Source organism: Lissotriton vulgaris, chromosome 1_1 (genome assembly GCF_964263255.1).
Source record: "Lissotriton vulgaris chromosome 1_1, aLisVul1.2, whole genome shotgun sequence".
NCBI classification, from domain to species: Eukaryota; Metazoa; Chordata; class Amphibia; order Caudata; family Salamandridae; genus Lissotriton; species Lissotriton vulgaris.
In genome coordinates, this window is record NC_141685.1 from 695481354 (window position 1) to 695507371 (window position 26018).

The 26018-nt window shown below is 41.9% G+C and overlaps 2 long non-coding RNA genes across 2 annotated transcripts; one reads left to right on the plus strand and one right to left on the minus strand.

Moving 5' to 3' along the window:
- Nucleotides 1-14177: 14177 nt before the first annotated feature.
- On the minus strand, nucleotides 14178-15295 carry LOC147747664 (uncharacterized). Its single transcript, XR_015299680.1, has 3 exons — nucleotides 15210-15295; nucleotides 15031-15115; nucleotides 14178-14405 (listed from the first exon to the last, which is right to left on the minus strand). It is a non-coding gene; the product is annotated as an uncharacterized LOC147747664 (long non-coding RNA).
- A 2624-nt stretch (nucleotides 15296-17919) lies between these two features.
- LOC147747665 (uncharacterized) lies at nucleotides 17920-19037 on the plus strand. Its single transcript, XR_015299681.1, has 3 exons — nucleotides 17920-18005; nucleotides 18100-18184; nucleotides 18810-19037. It is a non-coding gene; the product is annotated as an uncharacterized LOC147747665 (long non-coding RNA).
- The last annotated feature ends 6981 nt before the right edge of the window (nucleotides 19038-26018 follow it).

The following is a 26018-nucleotide window of genomic DNA, read 5'->3' on the forward strand; positions in this document are numbered from 1 at the left end:
ACTCCCATGGAATTTCATCATTTTGTAAATTATATTTTTAAAAGAGTATTTAGACAGAATTGCAGTGATATATATAACCTACTGGCGGTCGCCAGTAGGTAGTTATAGTTAGGATCTAGTTTCCATAGGAAATCCTCAACATTCTATTTAGAATAACTTTAGGGCCGGACGACGAATCTTCTCGAAATTCTCCAAGAAGATCGGGGTGCTCCGTTCTGATCCTATCCTGAAAGTTTCGGTATGATTTGTCCAGTGGGGGCTGAGAAAAAAAGGAGGTCCCAAAACATGTTTTCCACATGCAGTTTTCCATGAGGACCTTCAGACACGGCTACAGCCTGAACTGCTGAACGGAATTACAACAAATTTGGCAAAAAGGTAGAGTTTGATTCGCAGATTATGCTTTTTGTTAAATTGTGTAAATCTGTTCAGTAGTTCCTGAGAAAATCAAAAGTAAAATCATAGATATATCTATAGCCGAAGTACCTTCCAAGCATGAGCTTTATGTTAATTGGCTGTCAACACTCCAAACCTGGAAGTGTTGGCAGCCATTTTGTGCCTCTGTAGAACCGAGGGACAAGAAAACAGAAAAACAAGAGCGCAAAAGACACAAAGGGGGCGGGGTAGAAAAACCCTGACCCCCTTGGCCTGCTTAGTGGGTCCCACAAGGCCGGGGAGCTGCGTTGCAGAGAGGTGTAAAAAGGGTGTTGCCTCATTACTCCTCTCTGCAATGCAGACCCCTGGTGCATACTTGAGGTTCCTAGTGGGCTACTTGGCCCCCAGGGACCCCCAGTATTCAAGGGGATTTAACTCCCACTCTGGAAACGCACCAGGGGGCTGCCTTGCAGAGAGGTGTAATGAGGCCATGCCCCTTTTTACACCTCTCTGCAACGCAGCCCCTGGCGCATTCTGGAGGTTCCTGGTCAACTAGTTGGTGCCCAGGGACCCCCAGTATTCAAGGGGACTTAATCCCCCAACTTAGAACGTGCTACGGGGCGTGTTTGCACAGTGGTGAAGGTAGGGGGTGGGATTTGAGGTGATATGTGTGAAAACAGAAAAACAAGAGCGCAAAAGATGCAAACGGGGCAGGGTAGAAACACCCTGACCCCCTAGGCCTGCTTAGGGGGTCCCACAAGGACCCCCAAGCCCCCCCCCCAAAAGACCAAAATAATTTTTTTTAAATCATGGGATGTGCGTAGGGTACGCGTACCCTGCCGATCCCCAAAAAAACACCACTCTGCAAATGCTCCCCCTGGCGCGTTTGCAGAGGGGGAAGTAATTCCCCTTGAACACTGGGGGTCCCTGGGGCCAAGTACCCCACCCGGAACCTCCAGTATGCGCCAGGGGGCAGCGTTGCAAAGCGGCGTAAAAAGGGTGTGGCCTCATTACATCTCTCTGCAACGCAGCCCCCTGGTGAATACTGGAGGTTCCTGGTGGGCTACTTGGCCCCCAGGGACACCCAGTATTCAAGGTGATTTAGTTCCCACTCTAGAAATGCGCCAGGGGTCTGCGTTGCAGAGAGGTGTAATGAGGCCATGCCCCTTTTGACACCTCTCTGCAACGCAGTCCCCTGGCGCATACTGGAGGTTCCTGGTGGGCTGTTTGGTGCCCAGGGACCCCAGTATTTAAGGGGATTTAGTTCCCCCTCTGGAAAAGCGCCAGGGGGCTGCGTTGCAGAGAGGTTTAATGAGGCCACGTTCTTTTTACACCTCTCTGCAATGCAGCCCCCTGGTGCATACTGGAGGTTCCTGGTGGGCTAGTTGGGCCCCAGGGACCCCCAGTATGCAAGGGGATTTAGTTCCCACTCTGAAAGCGCGCCAGGGGGCTGCGTTGCAGAGAGGTGTACAGAGGCCATGCCCCTTTTTACACCTATCTGCAATGAAGCCCCCCTTGCGCATACTAGAGGTTCCTGGTGGGCTAGTTGGCCCCCAGGGTCCACCAGTATTCAAGGGGATTTAGTTCCCCCTCTGGAAATGCTCCAGGGGGCTGCGTTGCAGAGAGGTGTAATGAGGCCACACCCCTTTTTATACCTCTCTGCAACGCAGCCCCTTGGCGCATACTGGAGGTTCCTAGTGGGCTAGTTGACCCCCAGGGACCCCAGTATTCAAGGGGATTTAGTTCCCCCTCTGGAAATGCTCCAGGGGGCTGCGTTGCAGAGAGGTGTAATGAGGCCACGTCCCTTTTTACACCTCTCCGCAACGCAGCCTCCTGGCGCATACTGGAGGTTCCTGGTGGGCTAGTTGGGCCCCAGGGACCCCCCAGTCTGCAAGGGGACTTAATCCCCCAACCTAGAACGCACTATGGGGCGCATTTGAACAGTGGTGAAGGTAGGGTGCGGGGCTTGAGGCGATATGTGTGCAAATATTCCCTGTGGCGCGTTTTAAGTTGGGGAATTAATTTCTCTTCAATTCAGTGGTCCCCTAGAGGCCAACTAGAAAAACAGGTACCTCCAGTAAGCGCCACGGAGCTGCGTTGCAGAGTGTTGTAAAAAGGAGGCGTGCCCTCTGAACACCTCTCTGCAATGCAGCTCCCTGGTGCATACTGGGGGTACCTGGTTGGCTAGTTGGCCCACAGGGAACATCAGAATTAAAGAGGAATTAATTCCCCAACTTAAAACGTGCCACAGGGCCTGCTTGCACACATGTCACCTCAGGCCCTGCCCCCTGCCTTCACTATTGAGCAAACTATTCCTCTAAAACAGCCGAACTACGAATTCTGATTTACTCACCTGTTATCACGAGAGACGTCAGTGCTGCATCCTTGAGCCCAGTACGGACCCTGAAAAGTAAATCTAAGCGTACTTACCAGTAACTTGTATTTCCTTCCATAGGAATCTATTGTGTGATTTTCACCAGAAAAGTTTCTAAGTGTCTATTTTTGAAATGTACAAATATTCCTCTGAAATCAGCCGAACTACGAATTCTGATTTACTCACCTGTTATCAGGAGAGACCTCAGTGCTGCATCTTTCAGCCCACTACTGATCCCGCAAAGTAATTCTACCCATACTTACTGTAACTTGAATTTCCTTCCATAGGCTAACATTGACTGGTTTCACTTGGAAATTCTTCTAATTGTGAAGTTTTGGAACTTTAAAAAATTCCTCTAAAAATCAGCCGAACTACGAATTCTGATTTACTCACCTGTTATCAGGAGAGACCTCAGTACTGCATCTTTCAGCCCACTACTGATCCTGAAAAGTAATTCTAACCATACTTACAGTAACTTGAATTTCATTCCATAGGCTAACATTGACTGGTTTCACTTGGAAATTCTTCTAAGTGTGAAGTTTTGGAACTTTAAAAGATTCCTCAAAAATCAGCCGAACTACGAATTCCAATTTACTCACTTGTTATCAGGAGAGACCTCAGTGCTGCATCTTTCAGCCCAGTACTGATCCTGAAAAGTAATTTTAACCATACTTACCAGTAACTTGAATTTCCTTCCATAGGATATAATTGCCTATACATGAAGATATTTGAAAGAATTATGGATTTGGAATATATGCATTTATGCTGTTAATTTGCAATCCAAATGAAAGTATAGTGTTCAGGGCAGTAAATGTTGAGAATCGCATTTAGCATACATTATGATGGCAATGATATGAAGGATGTTTTCCACGTCGATACTTTGATCGTATGCACTTGCACTTTAAAAAGCGGTGAGCTAATTGGTAGAGCTGTCATGTGATCAAGGGTGGGATCGCCCGAAACGCGTAGTGGCAGCACTGGCTGAATAAAGATATTAGTGATATATTTGGGTACACGCTCGTCTTTTCACGAAGGAATTGTATGTTTGAGTAAGAAAACTACATATATATATATATATATATATATATATATATATATATATATATATATATATATTTTTATATATATATATATATATATATATATATATATATATATATATATATATATATATATTATATATATATATATATATATATATATATATATATATATATATATATATATATATATTACCTACTGGCGATAGCCAGTAGGTATATATAGTTAGGATTTTTTTCCTATGGGACTTTTGAAAATTCTATGTCTAATAACTTTGGCGTTTGTGGACGGAATCAGCTGAAATTTTCAGGAAAATGGCACATTTTGTTTCTGAGCAGCTCCTGAAAATTTGGGGGGCGTTCGTCAAGGGGGGGCCGAGAAAAAAGGGGGGTCCCAAAACGCGTTTTTCCCATGTTAATTTCCATAGGGCGGTTGGACTCACTTTTAGCCCGAACGGCTGAATGGATTTCCACGAAACTTGGCAAAATTGTAGGGACTGTTAGCCCGATGTGCCTTTGCTAGGTCTCAATATATGTGCTTCAGTGGATTTTGAGAAATTAACGTTTAAATCAAGATATATATCTGTAACAGCGCTCCGGGCAGCGCTCCGGTTAGCGAACTTTTCGCGTATCGGAACTTTGCAAAGCGAAGCTGATTGGCTCTCCGGTGTCTGTCAACATTCTAAACAGTCCGGTGCGGCCGCCATCTTGTCTCTCGGTAGGATCGAGAGACAAGAGGAGGCCAAAACAAAGGGGGAAATGAAGGAAAGGGGGCAAGGTAGACCCCTCCTGACCCCCTGGGATTGATGAGGGGGATATTATAGAGCCACGCCGGGCCCAAAAAAAAAAAAAAAAAAATCCGATTTTTTCGCCGTAGAGACGCGTCTTGGTTCGCGAACCGGGCAGCTAACCGGGCAGCTAACCGGGAAGCTAACCGTCAGTGTAACCAAAAAAAAAAAAAAAATCCGATTTTTTCGCCGTAGAGACGCGTCTTGGTTCGCGAACCGGGCAGCTAACCGGGCAGCTAACCGGGAAGCTAACCGGCAGTGTAACCCAAAAAAAAAAATCCGATTTTTTCGCCGTAGAGACGCGTCTTGGTACGCGAACCGGGCAGCTAACCGGGCAGCTAACCGGGAAGCTAACCGGCAGTGTAACGGGAGTCTGAGGAGTAGCTGATTGGCTGTCAATATTGTAAACAGTCCGGAGCGGCCGCCATCTTGTCTCTCGGTAGGATCGAGAGACAAGAGGAGGCCAAAACAAAGGAAAGAGGGCAAGGTAGACCCCTTCTGACCCCCTAGGATTTATGAGGGGGATATTATAAAACCACGTGGGGCCAAAAAAAAACAAACAAAAAAATCCGATTTTTTCGCCGTAGAGACGCGTCTTGGTACGCGAACTGGGCAGCTAACCGGGCAGCTACCGGGAAGCTAATCGGCAGTGTAACGGGAGTCTGAGGAGAAGCTGATTGGCTGTTATCATTGTAAACAGTCTGGAGCGGCCGCCATCTTGTCTCTCTGTGGGATCGAGAGACAAGAGGTGGAAAAAAAAAAGGTATAAATGAATGAAAGGGGTAAGGCAGACCCCTCCTGAACCCCTAGGATTGATGAGGGGGCTATTAAAGTTCCCTGGGGGGTGAAAAAAAAAAATTTGCGATTTTCGCGGTAAAGGTGCTTCCTGGTACGTTAACCGGGCAGCTAACCGGCAGCGTAACGGGAGTCCGACATATTGTGTTTTTTGAACGTTTGTGATATGTGCACGTGTGGATTTTGTCTAATTAAGGTTAAAAAATATATATATATCTTTAAGCGTGTTCTGGCGCGCTTACGTTTTGGGTTTGGTTTGCGCTGCAGAGACGATACGTCACGGTTATGCGATGCATCATGAGGCGTCTCACGGGCTACGTGATACGTCACTTAATAAAGAATATATTTTACAGCTATAGATATTAGCTTTTAAAAAACCAATGAAATTCACAGAAAAAACCATAGGTTATAGACCATATATAGTTAGGAATTTGCATTTACAAAACCTTGAAAATTCACTGAAAAAACCATAGGTTATAGACCATATATAGTTAGGGATTAGCATTTAAAAAACCTTATTTTATTTGCACAAAACCATTGAAATTCCATATATAGTTAGTTGCACTAACTATATATCGCGGACCCGCAATCCACTGCTAATGATGTCACATATTACATCATTCATGACATGGTCAGTGACATCACTGATGACATCACTGATGACATCTCAAATGACATCACTGATGACATCACTGATGACAACACCCAGTGACTGTATGTTTCTGTAAAGTTAAAATATGTCTTACATATTGAAGAATGAGTGGATGTATAAGTGTCTGGATGAAGGATTTAGTAGGTGCATGACTGACTGTATGAGAGAATGATTAAATGTGTCTCACTGAGTGCATGGGTTAGTGATTAAAGTGTCTTAATTTGGCAATCAATATTTATGTTCTTCTGTAAACTGCTGCATGTTTAAATCAGTAGCTATATCAGTAACTATATGGGTTATTGAATGGTTGCCCAAGTATTTGTATGGGAGACTGAGTGTGTGTGTGGGTGGCTGGGAGGTGTATAACTCTGTGCATAGATGTGTGAGCGGTTGATTCCCTAGGTGTATGGGTTCAAAAGTGCATGTAGAAACAGCTGTATGGACAGTTGACTGTGTGCATGAGTATATTGGTGAGTGAATGGATATCTCAGTTCTACATGTCAAAGTAAGTACATATGTAAAGCACACTCCATGTGAGAGTTGACATATATAAATAACTGAACATAAGAGTCAGTGAATGTGAGAGTGGCTGTATGAATCATTGTGAACTTGTATCAAGGATTGTATAAGAGAGTAAATATGTGTTAGTATATGTTTGAATAAGTAAGGTGTGTATAACTGTATAGTTAAGGAAATGGAGATGTGATTGATTCTTTGCATGACTGAATAGGTGTGTGAGTAACTCCATGGATGTGTGACAGTCTGTGAGTGCCTGTTTACACTGAGTGTATCAAAGGTTATATTAGAGTCTGAAGATGTATTATCACATAAATGATATCATCAGTGATGTAATCAGTAATGTCAAATGAGATGTCAGTGATGTCATCAGTGATGTCATTTGAGATGTCATCAGTGATGTCATCAGTGATGTCATTTGAGATGTCATCAGTGATGTCATCAGTGATGTCACTGACCATGTCATGAATGATGTAATATGTGACATCATTAGCAGTGGATTGCGGGTCCGCGATATATAGTTAGTGCAACTAACTATATATGGAATTTCAATGGTTTTGTGCAAATAAAATAAGGTTTTTTAAATGCTAATCCCTAACTATATATGGTCTATAACCTATGGTTTTTTCAGTGAATATATATATATATATATTCACTGAAATAACCATAGGTTTCACACCAGTTATAGTTAGGAATTACCATTTAAAAAACCTATTAAATTCACTGAAAAAAACATAGGTTTCACACCAGTTATAGTTACCTGAAAATTTTACTGACATAAAACCATTGAAATTCCCACGTTATAGTTAGTTGGACTCACTATAACTTGCGCGCCTGCAATGCACTGCTGATGATGTCACATATTACATCACTCATGGCATGGTCAGTGACATCACTCATGACATCACTGATGACACCATCCAGTGAATGTGTGTCTTTCTGAAAAATAAATATGTTTTATATATGTATATGTAAAAGTCGATGGAAGAATAAATGTTTAAATAAGTGTTTAAATGGATGTTTTTTTAAAAAAAATGATTGATTAACTGGCTTATTAAGTGTATCTTAGTGAATACATATATTAGCGAGTAATGTTTAAATATTTAAATGTTTGTATCAGTGTTTCACTTTGTGTATAAGTGGCTGCATGGGTTAGTAAGTAGCTACATGTGTGTGTATATGGGTTATTATATGTTTTTTTAGTATCAGTAAGTGCCTGTATGGTTTGGTGGGGGTATTACTTAGCACATAGATGCATCAATGACTGACTCACTGTTTGTATGTGTTTTGAAGACAGCTTATGTGCAGGACTGTATGGGTGGATGAGTGTGTATATGTGTGTGTTAGTGAGTGAATGACTGTCTCACTAGTGTCTTTATCAGTAACTACATATGTTTTAATCTAGTATATAGAGTATTGATGTATATAAGTGAGTAAATGTGAGAGTGAGAGATTGTAAGAGTTCCTGTTTAAATAAGTATGTGTTTCTATAAGTGATTGTTTAAGAGAGTAAGTATGTGTAAGTTTCCTTAGAAGTAAGGTGGTAGTGGGTGTATAGCTGTATATGCAAATAAATGGATGTTCAATAGTTTATTTGCATGTGTGAGTATGTGTGTGAGTAACTTTTGGATGACTGTCGGTGTGTAACAGGATGTATAGGTGTATCACTACATATGATGAGTGAGTATATGTATAAGTGACTATATAGAACTGTTGGTGAATGAGTGGATGTGTATATAGATGGCGTTATTACTGAATTGGTTGTTGTAACTGGCAGGGAAATCTCTATGTTTTTGAAAAAGTTAGTTTCTATTTTTGAATATGTGTTTCAAGGGTTACATTACACTGAAAGGAGGTCTGTCACTCTATCACAAGGATGGTGTCATCAGTGATGTCATGAGTGATGTCACTGACCATGTCATGAGTGATGTAATATGTGACAACATTGTATTGTATATTTGTATTGTATTGTATATTTGTATAGCGCTTTACTGTCACCCCAAGGGCATCCTGGCGCTTGAGATCACTGTCAGCAACAGAACCAACATCTTAAACTGCCCTAGGGAACAAGTGGGTCTTCAACGCTTTTTTAAATGGTAGAAAGTCCCTTTGACCTCGTAAAAGGAGTGGCAGAGAATTCCAGCGTTTAGCCGCTGCGACATTAAACGAGCGTCCACCCATCCTCACTCTCTGGAATCTCGGTACCACCACCAACCATGCAGAAGAAGAGCGCAGACATCGCGCGGACGAATCCCATGAAAACATATTCTGCAGTGGGACCGGGCCCTGTCCGTGCAGAGCCCTGAACACCAGGCAGGCAGCTTTGTACTGAACACGTAAATGGACCGGCAGCCAATGTAAGTCCCGAAGAGCAGCGGTGGAGGAGCTGAAGTTAGGGCGAGAGAGGGCCAGCTTGGCCGCCATGTTCTGCACCCGTTGCAGCTTGCATAGCAACGTTTTAGGGGCTTCCAAAAGTAGAGCGTTACAATAGTCTAAATGACTTAAGATGGTCCCACGCACTACTTCTGGTCTAGACTGTTCAGGTAAAAGGGGCAAAACTTTACGGAGCATGCGCAACAGCATCATGCACGTAGCCGTGGTCTTATTTACGTGTATATCCAGCTGCAAGTTAGGCCCAAAAGTAACCCCTAAATTACTTGCAGACTCAGCGGCTGACACTGTCTCAGGAAGGTCGAGGGCCAAAAGTTGTCGGGGAGTGAGCGCGGTATTTTATCAGAAGAACAGTAAAGCACCTCCGTTTTTTTGATGTTAAACTGAAGGGAGTTAGATCAGAGCCAGTCAGCTGTAGCTGACATACAGCGGTGGAATGTTTCCAACGGGACCGAGTTATTTCTTTCCAGTGAAAAGACCAATTGGGTATCATCAGCATAATTGAATGCTGAGATACCGAATGATTTTATCAGATGGACCAGAGGGCGAAGGTAAAGGTTGAAAAGTATGGGGCTGATGGCCGAGCCCTGTGGTACCCCCTTCCCCACATTCCTCACCTCCGATCTAAATGGGGGCAGCGCCACCACCTGCCGTCGGTTGTTCAAATAAGAGACAAACCAATCCCTTGCCAGCCCGGTGACCCCGCACTCTTCTAGTCTCCTGATGAGGGTAGAGTGGCAGACCATGTCGAACGCGGCCAACATGTCGAGCAGCACTAAAAAGGCTGCCCGACCCATGTCAACCCGCGAACGAAGGTTGTCCAACACTGCCACCAGCGCAGATTCAGTCCCATGCGCTGGACGGAAGCCAAATTGTGCCTCATCAAACCAGGTGTTCTCTTCCAGGAAACCGGACAGGGCGCGGGTCACTAACTTCTCCATGATTTTGATAGGCAACGGCAGCAAGGAGATGGGTCTATAATTAGACAGGCAGGCAGGGTCCAATGTGGGTTTCTTTAAAAGAGGTGACACCACTGCCAGCTTCCAGCACTCAGGGACGATTGCAGTGTCAAAGGACTGGAGGCAGATGGAATGCAAGGGCTGGAAAAGTTAATCTTGGAACACCTTCCAGAATTTAGGAGGCAATGGGTCCAAGGGGGAACCCGATGACACAGTTAGTGCCAATTTACAGAACTCCTCGTAGGACGGGCTGGGGAAGCAACAGAGCTGGGGTTGACTGGGGTAGACCGCCAAGGCTTCCATGCTGGGAGAGCAACAACTCAGCTGGGGTCGACTGGGCACAGCGTCCGGAGCTCCCAGACTGAGAGAGAGACCACCCAGCTGGGGTCGACTGGGCGCAGCGTCCGGAGCTCCCAGACTGAGAGAGGGACCACCCAGCTGAGGTGCATTGCAGGCGCGCAAGTTATAGTGAGTCCAACTAACTATAACGTGGGAATTTCAATGGTTTTATGTCAGTAAAATTTCCAGGTAACTATAACTGGTGTGAAACCTATGGTTTTTTCAGTGAATTTAATAGGTTTTTAAAATGCTAATTCCTAACTATAACTGGTGTGAAACCTATGGTTTTTTCAGTGAATTTCATAGGTTTTTTAAATGTGAATTCCTTTCTATATCGAGTTTGTAACCTACGATTTTTTTTAATTTGCTGTTTTGTGTGAGTATTAATTAGTATTATTTTTTTATAATAATATTTTTAAAATGTTTTTTTTGTTACTAGTTTTTCTTGGGGCGCTCTGGTCCGTGCACCGTTAAGCTCTCTGGAGAGCGCACCCAGAGCGCTACTTGCGTTCGTGTAAAAAAATATGAATGAAAAGTAAATAATAACGCAAGACATTTAGTACCATACATATAAAAGCAGTTTTTTTGAATAAGGAAATGAAAATAATTTTGCATTTCCGTGAAACTATCAAAACGTCACTTCGGCACGCCGCGTAAGCGCCCCCGGAAGCGCCTATGTTTGCGCCGCGTATGCCCCCCCGGAAGCGCTCCGGTGCGTGCAGCGTCAGCGCGTCAAGTCATGTGACCTTAAAATAACACTTTTCATTGGTTGCTAACAGTTTTTTTTACAAAGAATGAAACCCCCACCCATTTCCTTCACTTCTTCTTTCACTTTTGTGACTGAAAGACCTGCCTTTTTTCTCTTCGATCTTGCTTGGTTAATCATGGCTGCCAGACCATCCAGCAGTGAAGATGAGCCTGAATTCATTGATGAAGAGCCTCCTCAGCCAAAGGTGAAAGAGCATTTCATCGGGAATTGTTTTTCCATACCAGATGACCAGAAAAAGGTGAATGCTCCAAAAGTGGAGTGCAGGATTTGCCATACAGTCCTGTCACGGGGTGACCCCACTAAGAAATATTCATCTAGTGATGGGGCCTCTACATCCACCGGAGGAGCAACTACTTCTGTGAAGGGGCGATCGCAGGAGCTGGTTCCAAACATTCAGCCTGCATTCAACAAAGGAGTCCTGAAATGCAGATACTGCGATCAACTACTTACCTTTGTGGAGCAAAGTGTCCTGCTCATGGTTCGAGCATTGGAGAACCCTCGCTGCCGTTCCCAGCCCTAATTTTTTTTGTTTTTTTTGCTCCTGTTGAGCAGTTTCCATTCCCCGTTTTTGTTTCTGTTCTAAAAAAAGAAAAAAGAAGAAAAAAAAAGTTATTTTCAGAACTACCTCCAATTCTCATCAAAGACCTATATGCTTAAAAAAATGAAAAAGAGTAAGCGAAGTGGAGTGCATTGATAATGGAAAGGAAAATGAGTAAGAAAGAACAGAAAGGTATGAGAGAAGAAAGGAAGTGAAGTAGGGGGCTGAAAGAAGCTGAGTGCTGGGAAGGAAAGGAAGGAGAAGGAGAGTGAACATGGGGAATGTGGATATTCAAAGAAAATGCTGAAAAGGAACGGGGGTGTGGAAGGGTAAGAAAAGATGCATTGCTGGAGTTGCATCATTTTTGTGACACACTCCAGCAATGCATCACTTTTGCGCTTACAGATACGTCTGAAATACTGACGTATCTGTAAGTACTTCCGACATAATATGTCATATATTTAATATGACGCATGACTAGAAGACTGAAGGCCTCATTTATGAGGCCATGCGTCACTTTAACGCCACCGGTGCGTCACTTTTTGTGACGCACCAGTGCTGTAAATAATGCATCTTATTCAGTCATATTTACAAAGTGACACATCTAGGTAGATGTGTCACTTTGTAAGCCCCTGCGCCACATTATACCTACGTCAAGTGAAATGTATGCAAAAGGGACGTATTGACGCAAGAAAGGGTCGTAGAGGTGACGCAGTGAAATCTATAAGATATCACTGCGTCACTTTTATGACGCTGTTGCGTCCAAATCTTACGCCTGTTTCACAGCAGACGTGCAGGCCCTTTCACATGGGGCCTGGCCCCATGTGAAAGGATGCATTGCTGGAGTTGCATCATTTTTGTGACACACTCCAGCAATGCATCACTTTTGCGCTTACAGATACGTCTGAAATACTGACGTATCTGTAAGTACTTCCGACAAAATACGTCATATATTTAATATGATGCATGACTAGAAGACTGAAGGCCTCATTTATGAGGCCATGCGTCACTTTAATGCCACTGGTGCATCACTTTTTGTGATGCACTAGTACTGTAAAAAATGCACCTTATTCAGTCATATTTACAAAGTGACGCATCTAGGTAGATGTGTCACTTTGTAAGCCCCTGCGCCACATTATACCTCAGGTGTAATGTATGCAAAAGGGACGTATTGACGCAAGAAAGGGTCGTAGAGGTGACGCAGTCAAATCTATGAGATGTCACTGCGTCACTTTTATGACGCTGTTGCGTCCAAATCTTGTGCCTGTATCACAACAGGCGTAAGACTGATGCAAGCCCTTTCACATGGGGCCTGGCCCCATGTGAAAGGATGCATTGCTGGAGTTGCATCATTTTTGTGACACACTCCAGCAATGCATCACTTTTGCACTTACAGATACGTCTGAAATACTGACGTATCTGTAAGTACTTCCGACATAATATGTCATATATTTAATATGACGCATGACTAGAAGACTGAAGGCCTCATTTATGAGGCCATGCGTCACTTTAACGCCACCGGTGCGTCACATTTTGTGACGCACCAGTGCTGTAAATAATGCACCTCATTCAGTCATATTTACAAAGTGACGCATCTAGGTAGATGTGTCACTTTGTAAGCCCCTGCGCCACATTATACCTACGTCAAGTGTAATGTATGCAAAAGGGACGTATTGACGTAAGAAAGGGTCGTAGAGGTGACGCAGTGAAATCTATGAGATATCACTGCGTCACTTTTTATGACGCTGTTGCGTCCAAATCTTACGCCTGTTTCACAGCAGGCGTGCAGGCCCTTTCACATGGGGCCTGGCCCCATGTGAAAGGATGCCTTGCTGGAATTGCATCCTCATACCTATGTCAGGTGTAATGTATGCAAAAGGGACGTATTGATGCAAGAAAGGGTCGTAGAGGTGACACAGTGAGTAAACTGGGTTTTCCCCATGCTACGTTCCCAGGTCCGCTCCCCGGAGCGCGTACCGGGCGCTCCCCCCGCGCAATCTTTTTTTGTTTTTGCCCCGCGGGACCCTATTTTAGCCCCCACATAAAACCTATGGGGTTAGGGGGGTCTACCCTGCCCCCTTATGGTAATTTCCCCCTTTTTTTGCCACCTCTTGTGTCTCGATCCTACCGAGACACAAGATGGCGGCCGCTCCGGACTGTTTCGAATGTTTACAGACACCCGTGAGCCAATCAACTTTCCATGCGCAAGTCGCGTAGCACGCCCGGTGCGCTCCCCGGTGCGCGTACCGGGGTGCGCCTATAGATATATATATTTTTTTGAACCTAAATTACTCAAAATCCACTGGAGCACATATCTTGAGACATAGCAAAGGCACACCAGGCTACCAGTCCCTACAATTTTGCCAAGTTTGGTGGAAATCCATTCAGCCGTTCGGGCTAAAAGTGAGTTTGACCGCCCTATGGAAATTAACATGGGGAAAACATGTTTTGGGACCCGCCTTTTATCTCGGCCCCCACTTGACGAATCCCCCCAAACTTTCAGGGAAGGACCGGAGCTCCGCGAGGCAAATTTGAGGACATTTGGGGTAAAAGGAGAGTGCGTGTGCACCGGGTTATGTGCCTGTTTAAGAGAGGGAGAGAAAACTGACAAACTAATGACTAGAAACACTATTTGATTGTGCTATTCTGTTATGATATTTTATTTTTTTGACATCTTTTTATGAAAATTATTTTTCTGAATTCATTGTAATTGCAATTAACTATATATAAAAATGACAATACATGTACACACAGTGAGATAATTAACAGTGAAATAAATTGTTATAAAAAACACAGAAGTGCATTCCTTTTTCAACGCGTTTCGGCGTGAGCCTTCTTCAGGAAGTCTGTGTTCATGCACCAATGTCTTAAACTGAGAAACAGAGATTATATGTCATTAGTATGATGTATTGTTTTCATTCCTCACATGTTCTATATGTACATTGCATTTGATAATTTTTTCGCTGTGAGTAGATCTATCTAGTAACACCTCATGATGACAACCAGCCTGAACCCAAGATTCCCTATCTAAACACACATAGTAAAATTGACATATTTAATCACATATTCTATTCTTTATATACAAATTTAAATTAATAGGAAACATCTGAAACTGATTCTGTACAACTGTAGGTGCTATCTACACTATATACATTTTTGGTCTTTCTGTTAGTACATACTGTAGTTGAAAAACTCAGTAGCTAGTTTGGTAAACTCTGCTATGTACACTATATACATTTCTGTACATTCCATAAATACATTTAGTTGACTCATAGTGCAAAACTTAGAGACTCATGATTCAGGGTTAAGGATGAAAACATCCTCCAATCCATATTTGGCTGATTTATACAGAGTGACCACAAAGTCATATCTGAAGGTACAGAGGAAAGGTCCTGTCTATATAAGGACTGGGCTGGGGGGAATTGTACTGTTATATAATTGCGCTAGGTGCTAAGGTAAATTCTCCTAAAAACATATATATGTGACTATACTGGTACCTTTGTGGCGGTTAACGCACGGTGGGATTCTGGGGTCTGATGAATGATCTATGTATCTGTCCTCTAGCTGGTTGATGGATATATTCTAGATGACATGGATACAACAGAAAGGAGAACTCTAATTAAACTGGACAGGGAGACACTGCTCCAGACTGACTGCTGGTAGAGATAATATGTACCTGTTAGTGGTAGTTGGATTCCCACTCAATATAATCTCCTGGGTTTGTTGAAACTATGAGAAAATGATATGAAATCCCTCTATTCGAAAAATGCTGTGGGGCCAAAAGAAAGCAAGACTTTTATGTAGTATATCAATTGTTTATAAATGCTAGATTCTGACCTGAGCTGTGTTAACAGCGTTTCCTACCTGGGTTGGAGGGTATTGTCTCATCAATCAGGGGACGTCAATATTACTAGGGAAGGATGTAATCCGTCATGATTCCGGTGGGGACACCATCTAAAATAATGGTGAACTGTTAGCTTATAGACATGTGCTTATACAACGGAAATCCACATTCTACTTTTTAGGGAATTAAATGAGTGCCAACCTCTGTCCCTCATTCTCTCAGAAGACGGAGATGTGGGCTAAACATACTTGTGCGCTTCTGATATCACTTTAACGTGTTATTCATGAGCTAGCTATAGGTGTGGATGTAATCCTATATGCTGGCAAAGATGGAATTGTATTTCAACGTGCAACCTGAATGAGATGCACGTCATACGAGCGGCATTAAGGCTGGTAGAGTACAGACCTGTTACAACCAGGAATGTTAGACTTGGGCAGGAAAGTAAATAATTATTCTATTATGCGCGTAGTAAGGAGATTAAGTAACGTGGAGAAGGGGGAGCTCGGACTAACGAAGGGGTACTTACCGATGCTTCTAAATTCTGTTCGTGGCCCGTGTGACCGTCAGGAATTCCGCCCGTAGAGGGGAATGAATAATGCCATCTTTTGTAGTTTAGCGCTGATGCGGAAGTCCCCAACCATCGCGGGACGATAAGCGGGCTGGCGGATGAAAAGCAACTGGCGCAAGTTGCTATGAACTGACAAACCAGGGCGCCATATTGGACTAGTTTACTAATGTGTGTAAACTAACTAGTCTCTAAATATGGTTATGAGAAACCATAGAGGTCGTGTCAAAACTGCACCAAAGAGGGAGGTGTTTATAAGTGGTAACTATGTACTGATATAAACAGATGTGGACATGTCGTTAATTAAATTAAACGGTACTTTCTAAATGACCTTCTATATATATATGTCTTTCGGGCCACCCTTGTTGCTAAGGACTAAAGGTGTATCAGGACGGTGTGAATATTGAGATAATAAGAAGGTGGATAGATCGGATATGTCTTAGTAGTGTGAATCGGATTGCACTCACATGGGCGCCATTTTGAGATGGGAGAACCTGTGTTGTGAACTTAAGACACATAATACCTCTGTATTCTGTAGTACTATAAAAATGATTAATGCCGAAAAATTTATTAACAGAGTCCTAAGTGTCCTCTATGTGAACTTAACTATACTTCTGGTGAGACTGAGTGTGGTGAAGCATAAAATGATCCAAGATTCGGGGAGAGCCTGATGGAAAGGGGAGGGAAGGGGGGGGGAAAAGGGGGGGAAAAAAGGGGCTGCTGGTGAGACTGGAGATGATGACACTTAGGACTCTGTTAATAAATTTTTCGGCATTAATCATTTTTATAGTACTACAGAATACAGAGGTATTATGTGTCTTAAGTTCACAACACAGGTTCTCCCATCTCAAAATGGCGCCCATGTGAGTGCAATCCGATTCACACTACTAAGACATATCCGATCTATCCACCTTCTTATTATCTCAATATTCACACCGTCCTGATACACCTTTAGTCCTTAGCAACAAGGGTGGCCCGAAAGACATATATATATAGAAGGTCATTTAGAAAGTACCGTTTAATTTAATTAACGACATGTCCACATCTGTTTATATCAGTACATAGTTACCACTTATAAACACCTCCCTCTTTGGTGCAGTTTTGACACGACCTCTATGGTTTCTCATAACCATATTTAGAGACTAGTTAGTTTACACACATTAGTAAACTAGTCCAATATGGCGCCCTGGTTTGTCAGTTCATAGCAACTTGCGCCAGTTGCTTTTCATCCGCCAGCCCGCTTATCGTCCCGCGATGGTTGGGGACTTCCGCATCAGCGCTAAACTACAAAAGATGGCATTATTCATTCCCCTCTACGGGCGGAATTCCTGACGGTCACACGGGCCACGAACAGAATTTAGAAGCATCGGTAAGTACCCCTTCGTTAGTCCGAGCTCCCCCTTCTCCACGTTACTTAATCTCCTTACTACGCGCATAATAGAATAATTATTTACTTTCCTGCCCAAGTCTAACATTCCTGGTTGTAACAGGTCTGTACTCTACCAGCCTTAATGCCGCTCGTTTGACGTGCATCTCATTCAGGTTGCACGTTGAAATACAATTCCATCTTTGCCAGCATATAGGATTACATCCACACCTATAGCTAGCTCATGAATAACACGTTAAAGTGATATCAGAAGCGCACAAGTATGTTTAGCCCACATCTCCGTCTTCTGAGAGAATGAGGGACAGAGGTTGGCACTCATTTAATTCCCTAAAAAGTAGAATGTGGATTTCCGTTGTATAAGCACATGTCTATAAGCTAACAGTTCACCATTATTTTAGATGGTGTCCCCACCGGAATCATGACGGATTACATCCTTCCCTAGTAATATTGACGTCCCCTGATTGATGAGACAATACCCTCCAACCCAGGTAGGAAACGCTGTTAACACAGCTCAGGTCAGAATCTAGCATTTATAAACAATTGATATACTACATAAAAGTCTTGCTTTCTTTTGGCCCCACAGCATTTTTCGAATAGAGGGATTTCATATCATTTTCTCATAGTTTCAACAAACCCAGGAGATTATATTGAGTGGGAATCCAACTACCACTAACAGGTACATATTATCTCTACCAGCAGTCAGTCTGGAGCAGTGTCTCCCTGTCCAGTTTAATTAGAGTTCTCCTTTCTGTTGTATCCATGTCATCTAGAATATATCCATCAACCAGCTAGAGGACAGATACATAGATCATTCATCAGACCCCAGAATCCCACCGTGCGTTAACCGCCACAAAGGTACCAGTATAGTCACATATATATGTTTTTAGGAGAATTTACCTTAGCACCTAGCGCAATTATATAACAGTACAATTCCCCCCAGCCCAGTCCTTATATAGACAGGACCTTTCCTCTGTACCTTCAGATATGACTTTGTGGTCACTCTGTATAAATCAGCCAAATATGGATTGGAGGATGTTTTCATCCTTAACCCTGAATCATGAGTCTCTAAGTTTTGCACTATGAGTCAACTAAATGTATTTATGGAATGTACAGAAATGTATATAGTGTACATAGCAGAGTTTACCAAACTAGCTACTGAGTTTTTCAACTACAGTATGTACTAACAGAAAGACCAAAAATGTATATAGTGTAGATAGCACCTACAGTTGTACAGAATCAGTTTCAGATGTTTCCTATTAATTTAAATTTGTATATAAAGAATAGAATATGTGATTAAATATGTCAATTTTACTATGTGTGTTTAGATAGGGAATCTTGGGTTCAGGCTGGTTGTCATCATGAGGTGTTACTAGATAGATCTACTCACAGCGAAAAAATTATCAAATGCAATGTACATATAGAACATGTGAGGAATGAAAACAATACATCATACTAATGACATATAATCTCTGTTTCTCAGTTTAAGACATTGGTGCATGAACACAGACTTCCTGAAGAAGGCTCACGCCGAAACGCGTTGAAAAAGGAATGCACTTCTGTGTTTTTTATAACAATTTATTTCACTGTTAATTATCTCACTGTGTGTACATGTATTGTCATTTTTATATATAGTTAATTGCAATTACAATGAATTCAGAAAAATAATTTTCATAAAAAGATGTCAAAAAAATAAAATATCATAACAGAATAGCACAATCAAATAGTGTTTCTAGTCATTAGTTTGTCAGTTTTCTCTCCCTCTCTTAAACAGGCACATAACCCGGTGCACACGCACTCTCCTTTTACCCCACATGCTATTCCTTGCCAGGGTTCATCCTATAAGGCAGGGGCCCCATTCTTCCTAAATTAATATACTCAAGGCTTGTCCTTGAGGGGTTCTTCCAGTTATAATTCATTGATCCAATGGACAAGCAAAATATCATCTAATCAGATTGAGTGGATCCCTTCATGTTCACCTAGGTGAAGCCATTCCCCTGAGCTCAGATTTCCCTTCTTTTAGATAATTTTGCACAACTAGTGTGTTTTTTCATTCAATTTTTAGTGTTACAATCACAATCATCATGGCCAAACTACCCACGTTTGGCTTTTCAGACGAACAATTTGCAAATATGGTTGGAAGCACTGTATCCTTCAGCGACTCCACCATTACAAGTCAAAATAAAAATGACGATATAAACACCTTATTAGGACTCAGAAAAAAACTTAAACGAATAGAACAACATGGACATTTCATGCTCCAGTATCTGAAAGCAGGCGTGATCCCACAAGGCCTCAGGGTACGCAACATACCAGGCCTTTTTGTACACATCAAAGAATTTTTGGAACGCTGGGCACTGATATCTAATCGCTGTTCTAGGGATTACATGATGCTAATTGTCGAAACATCTAAAGGCATTTTACAAGAATTGGCAAAAGAAATAGCAGACCTGGAAGAAAAGATCAAAAGTTCAGGTATAGTGGAAGATGTAAAAAAGAAGCTTGAGGAGATAGAAAAAGATGTTAACTCTTACTCAGATTACTTGATCAAAAGAAAAACAGAGAAATTACAAAAGGACATTCACTTCTTTAGGAAAGACACCACCTACCCTTATCTAGCGGATCAATATTTTGCCAGTTCTGAGGGACCAGCAGATCACTGGGGTAATACACAACCCAGATATGGCAAAAGAGTAAACACTTTTTCAGAATCATCAGGATCAGATGGGGATGGAACATATTATGAAGACTCGTACCAACAAGGTAGACGTAATACCAGATACCAAAATAGACCCCCTTTTTTAGGGAATCGCCACACGAGACGGGGCAATTGGAGGCCACATTATCAACCTCGCTTTCAGAATGCCCCGATGCCAGATTACAGCCAATTCCCAGCACATCAACCGATGATATACAACCAGTATCTAGAAACGAGAAACAACCGATACTGGAGAAATTAGATCAACTCCCTATTTTCAATCTAAGAACTAAAAAACTTACCACGCCTGCCATTTCTGTCCTTTCTAAAGGACTGACATTTGCACCACATTCTGGGTTAAATAAATTTGACTTGTTCAGAGACTTACAGTCCTTCTTTCATAAGATTAGACTCAAAATGTTTTTCCTAGAGCAAGAAGAATCATCGGAGGTGTTAAATCGGTCAGGACTACGACCTAAATCGACTTTTACCCCCAATATAGACCAACTACCCCCACAAGTGGCCATCTTTGAACGTATTATATACGATAAATTCTTGAACATCACCAGCCATATCCCCAAAACACCTTTCAATTTAACTATAGCAGAACACAAAGCATTAAACAACCTTAAAGGAGATAAGGATATCACAGTGAAAGCTTGTGATAAGGGAGGGGGCATTGTAGTCTATGACACACCGAGCTATGTATCTAAAATGGAAGACATGCTAAGCGACACTCGTTTTTATGCCCCGATATTCAGAGATACCACAACCCAAACAAAAAACAAAATCAAAAAAATTACAGACAGAGCTCTCAGAGATGGAGAAATATGTAAAAAAGAATGGGAATACCTAAATGTGATGAATCCTAAATTAGCAAGCATTTATGGAATTCCGAAAGTCCATAAGAACAGGTCAGATCCACCTTTAAGGCCTATAGTGACTACCATTGGCTCAGTCACAGAGCCATTGGCAAAATATGTGGACGCTATCCTATGCCCTCACATCTCCCGCGTACCGGGATATGTACAGGACACTAGACATATCATCAATCTAGTAGAAGACACGCATTTTTGTACCACCTCCCAACTGTTAGTCACTATGGACATAGAAGCACTATATAGTAACATCCCCATTATGGGAGCGTTGGAAGCAACCCATTGGTTCATACAAAAGTATAACATCATATGTCCAACGGTGTTTGTCCTAGAATGTCTGAAAATTGTTCTCATGGATAATATTTTTGAATTTAATGGCAACCTGTATAAGCAACAGCAGGGAGTCAGCATGGGTGCTTCATGCGCTCCCACAATTGCCAACATTTACATGTCTCTATTTGAAAACCAATTCATCTTCAATGAAATTGCACCATTCTATGAATCTGTGACCTCATGGTCACGATACATAGATGATGTATTTTTTATTTGGATAGAAAATGAAGACTATTTGGATCAATTTTTTCAGTGGATAAATTTATGTGATGGAAATATCAAGTTCACCTACCACACAGACAGGTCACAAGTTGAATACTTGGATGTCTTAATTAAACATCAGGATGGGCTTCTTGCTGTGGACTTATTCGTTAAGCCCACAGCTAGAAACACATTACTTCATTATGACAGTTTTCATCCCACTATACAGAAAAAAAGTGTTCCCTTTGGTGAATTCCTTCGGTTACGACGCAACTGTACAAATCTTTCCGATTACGATGACAAATCTGTAGTCATGAAGTGTAAATTCCTGTCAAGAGGGTATCCAAACAAGATAGTTCGCGATTCATATAAGCGGGCCCGCTTTTATGATCGACAACTATTGTTGGCACCAAGTAAAGAAAAAACTAACCCCAACCTGGTGTTTGTTACTAAACATTCAGTACTAAACGAACGAATTCGACAAACTGTTTGTGCCCACTGGCCAATACTGAATGTGAACATACCAAAAGAGAATCAGTTATCAAGACCAATGTTCGCCTACAAAAGGAACAAGTCTTTAAAAGATCATATAGTACGTTCCCGCATGACACAAGGTACCCCCGGCAGACAACAATCCATTGTCAATACACTCCCAGTTACAGGCACCTTCAAATGTTCAAACTGCAAATCATGTGCCACAGTATTGCAAGGTGCAACTTTGACCTTTAACAAACAACTGATCAAACCCACAGACCTAAATAATTGTAAAAGCTCCAACGTGATCTATTTGATCATTTGCCCATGTCAGAAAGGCTATGTGGGACAAACAGGCCGAGCGTTACATGTAAGACTCACAGAACATAGGTCGGCAATTCGGACACATAAACTCACAGCCCCCATGGTTTCCCACTACTTATCACAGAATCATGAGCCAGACCAAATGTCTTGGTATGTCCTGGAAAGAATACACCCGAAATCAGGCATAGATATAGATAAAATAAGAAAACTGCGAGAAGTCTATTGGATTTTTCTGTTGGGAACAGCAGTGACAGGATTAAATGCGGAGATACCTTGGGAACAAGCTATTATGTAATAACAATAGTTATGCATATATGTAAACTTAGCTTTGAGCTATAAATGCACTATGATTCAATATTTGGGCCACGAAATTCATTCCTGATACATATTGACCACAAAGAACATATTATAATCCTCTTTTATCTCTACAGAAGATCTCTACTCTGGGTAGCAAGGGCACATACATATCCAGTTTTCCCCCCCCCCTCTCCCCCCGGCTCCTCCCCCCCTTCCCTCCCCCCTCCTTCAGGCTCTCCCCGAATCTCGGTTCAATTTATGATTCATCATCTCCAGTCTCACCAGCAGCCCCTTTTTTCCCCCCCTTTTCCCCCCCTTCCCTCCCCTTTCCATCAGGCTCTCCCCGAATCTTGGATCATTTTATGCTTCACCACACTCAGTCTCACCAGAAGTATAGTTAAGTTCACATAGAGGACACTTAGGACTCTGTTAATAAATTTTTCGGCATTAATCATTTTTATAGTACTACAGAATACAGAGGTATTATGTGTCTTAAGTTCACAACACAGGTTCTCCCATCTCAAAATGGCGCCCATGTGAGTGCAATCCGATTCACACTACTAAGACATATCCGATCTATCCACCTTCTTATTATCTCAATATTCACACCGTCCTGATACACCTTTAGTCCTTAGCAACAAGGGTGGCCCGAAAGACATATATATATAGAAGGTCATTTAGAAAGTACCGTTTAATTTAATTAACGACATGTCCACATCTGTTTATATCAGTACATAGTTACCACTTATAAACACCTCCCTCTTTGGTGCAGTTTTGACACGACCTCTATGGTTTCTCATAACCATATTTAGAGACTAGTTAGTTTACACACATTAGTAAACTAGTCCAATATGGCGCCCTGGTTTGTCAGTTCATAGCAACTTGCGCCAGTTGCTTTTCATCCGCCAGCCCGCTTATCGTCCCGCGATGGTTGGGGACTTCCGCATCAGCGCTAAACTACAAAAGATGGCATTATTCATTCCCCTCTACGGGCGGAATTCCTGACGGTCACACGGGCCACGAACAGAATTTAGAAGCATCGGTAAGTACCCCTTCGTTAGTCCGAGCTCCCCCTTCTCCACGTTACTTAATCTCCTTACTACGCGCATAATAGAATAATTATTTACTTTCCTGCCCAAGTCTAACATTCCTGGTTGTAACAGGTCTGTACTCTACCAGCCTTAATGCCGCTCGTATGACGTGCATCTCATTCAGGTTGCACGTTGAAATACAATTCCATCTTTGCCAGCATATAGGATTACATCCACACCTATAGCTAGCTCATGAATAACACGTTAAAGTGATATCAGAAGCGCACAAGTATGTTTAGCCCACATCTCCGTCTTCTGAGAGAATGAGGGACAGAGGTTGGCACTCATTTAATTCCCTAAAAAGTAGAATGTGGATTTCCGTTGTATAAGCACATGTCTATAAGCTAACAGTTCACCATTATTTTAGATGGTGTCCCCACCGGAATCATGACGGATTACATCCTTCCCTAGTAATATTGACGTCCCCTGATTGATGAGACAATACCCTCCAACCCAGGTAGGAAACGCTGTTAACACAGCTCAGGTCAGAATCTAGCATTTATAAACAATTGATATACTACATAAAAGTCTTGCTTTCTTTTGGCCCCACAGCATTTTTCGAATAGAGGGATTTCATATCATTTTCTCATAGTTTCAACAAACCCAGGAGATTATATTGAGTGGGAATCCAACTACCACTAACAGGTACATATTATCTCTACCAGCAGTCAGTCTGGAGCAGTGTCTCCCTGTCCAGTTTAATTAGAGTTCTCCTTTCTGTTGTATCCATGTCATCTAGAATATATCCATCGACCAGCTAGAGGACAGATACATAGATCATTCATCAGACCCCAGAATCCCACCGTGCGTTAACCGCCACAAAGGTACCAGTATAGTCACATATATATGTTTTTAGGAGAATTTACCTTAGCACCTAGCGCAATTATATAACAGTACAATTCCCCCCAGCCCAGTCCTTATATAGACAGGACCTTTCCTCTGTACCTTCAGATATGACTTTGTGGTCACTCTGTATAAATCAGCCAAATATGGATTGGAGGATGTTTTCATCCTTAACCCTGAATCATGAGTCTCTAAGTTTTGCACTATGAGTCAACTAAATGTATTTATGGAATGTACAGAAATGTATATAGTGTACATAGCAGAGTTTACCAAACTAGCTACTGAGTTTTTCAACTACAGTATGTACTAACAGAAAGACCAAAAATGTATATAGTGTAGATAGCACCTACAGTTGTACAGAATCAGTTTCAGATGTTTCCTATTAATTTAAATTTGTATATAAAGAATAGAATATGTGATTAAATATGTCAATTTTACTATGTGTGTTTAGATAGGGAATCTTGGGTTCAGGCTGGTTGTCATCATGAGGTGTTACTAGATAGATCTACTCACAGCGAAAAAATTATCAAATGCAATGTACATATAGAACATGTGAGGAATGAAAACAATACATCATACTAATGACATATAATCTCTGTTTCTCAGTTTAAGACATTGGTGCATGAACACAGACTTCCTGAAGAAGGCTCACGCCGAAACGCGTTGAAAAAGGAATGCACTTCTGTGTTTTTTATAACAATTTATTTCACTGTTAATTATCTCACTGTGTGTACATGTATTGTCATTTTTATATATAGTTAATTGCAATTACAATGAATTCAGAAAAATAATTTTCATAAAAAGATGTCAAAAAAATAAAATATCATAACAGAATAGCACAATCAAATAGTGTTTCTAGTCATTAGTTTGTCAGTTTTCTCTCCCTCTCTTAAACAGGCACATAACCCGGTGCACACGCACTCTCCTTTTACCCCACATGCTATTCCTTGCCAGGGTTCATCCTATAAGGCAGGGGCCCCATTCTTCCTAAATTAAATTTGAGGACATTTTCAGGCAGATTCGTCAACCGGCGCGAAAGTTATTCACAATAGAATTTTGAGATTTTGCATTGAAAAAAATCCTAACTATAACTACCTACAGCAACCGCCAGTAGGTAATATATATATATATATGTATATGTGTATATATATATATATATATACATATATATATATAATGCCTTTCCACCTCCTCGGATATAGCCGGGACACTTACGCGGTTGTGCATGTCAGGGTCCGAGGTCGCCCCTGTTTGCCATAAAGTTTAACTGTACAAGCTGCACGCGTGCACTCCTTCCATATTAATGGCACAAATCAGAATTTATTTTCATAGCTGCAAGCCGCAAACAAAAAAACATAGGTTTCAGGGATGTTTTAGTTAGAAATTAGCATTTAAAAAACCATGGAAATTCACTGAAAAAAAAACATAGGTTTTAGTGACGTTATTGTTAGTTGAACATTTCACTCGTACAAAACTAGAGAGATTCATACGTTATAGTTAGTAGAGCTAACTATAACTCGCGCCCCTGCAATGCACTGCTGATGACATCACAT